This window comes from Carlito syrichta, unplaced genomic scaffold, assembly GCF_000164805.1.
Source record: "Carlito syrichta isolate Samal-C Ts95f unplaced genomic scaffold, Tarsius_syrichta-2.0.1 Scaffold95637, whole genome shotgun sequence".
Taxonomy (NCBI): Eukaryota; Metazoa; Chordata; class Mammalia; order Primates; family Tarsiidae; genus Carlito; species Carlito syrichta.
In genome coordinates this window covers 1-768 of record NW_007039733.1, presented here as the reverse complement: position 1 = coordinate 768, position 768 = coordinate 1, and the positions used below count along the sequence as shown (strand labels likewise).

The window sequence follows — 768 nt, the reverse complement described above, 5'->3', positions numbered from 1 at the left end:
AGATGCGCATCATTCTGCATGTGTTGGCCACATGCTAAGATCTGGTCCAAGTCTGGCTGCCAGAAGCTGAGGCTGGACGAGGCGGGTGTGACGGACGAGGTGCTGGACCCCACCATACAGGCCTTCATCCTGGAGGTTATTGCCAAGCATGGCTAGTTGGCCCGTGTGCTCTGCAACAAGGACCCCCTTCACACTCAAGTCCTCAGTGTACCTGTCGTGCCTGTTCCCCAACTCCAAGTTCTTGTTTGTGGTACATGACAGCTGGGCCTCCGTGCACTCCATGATCATATGCAAGGTCACCATCACTGGCTTCGACCTCAGCAACTACCACGACTGCCTCAAGTAGAACAAAACCATCGAGGTTATGTATGCACAGTGCATGGAGGTGGGCAAGGACAAGTGTCTGCCCCTGTACTACAAGCAGCTGGTGTTGCACCTGCAGCACTCCCTCAAGCTCATCCTTGATTTCCTGGGCATTGCCTGGAGTGATACTGTTTTGCACTGCGAGGACCACATTGACAAGCTTGGTGGTGTCTCTCTGTCCAACACCAGTCATCAAGCCAGGTCATCAAGCCTGTGAACTTGGAAGTGCCCTCCAAGTGGACTGGCCACATCCCTAGGGATGTGGTGCAGAACGTGGCCCAGATCAACCCCATGCTGGCTTGACGCAGCTATGAGCCCTATGCAAACTCACCTAACTAAGGCAACCCTGACTCCATTGTCATCAATAACATAAACTGGGTCTTGAAATGTTACTATAAAACACCG

At 52.9% G+C, this 768-nt stretch overlaps 1 pseudogene; it reads left to right on the top strand.

Annotated features, from left to right (window-relative positions):
* The first annotated feature begins 18 nt into the window (after positions 1 to 18).
* On the top strand, positions 19 to 762 carry LOC110595942 (annotated as a pseudogene).
* Positions 763 to 768: the final 6 nt, after the last annotated feature.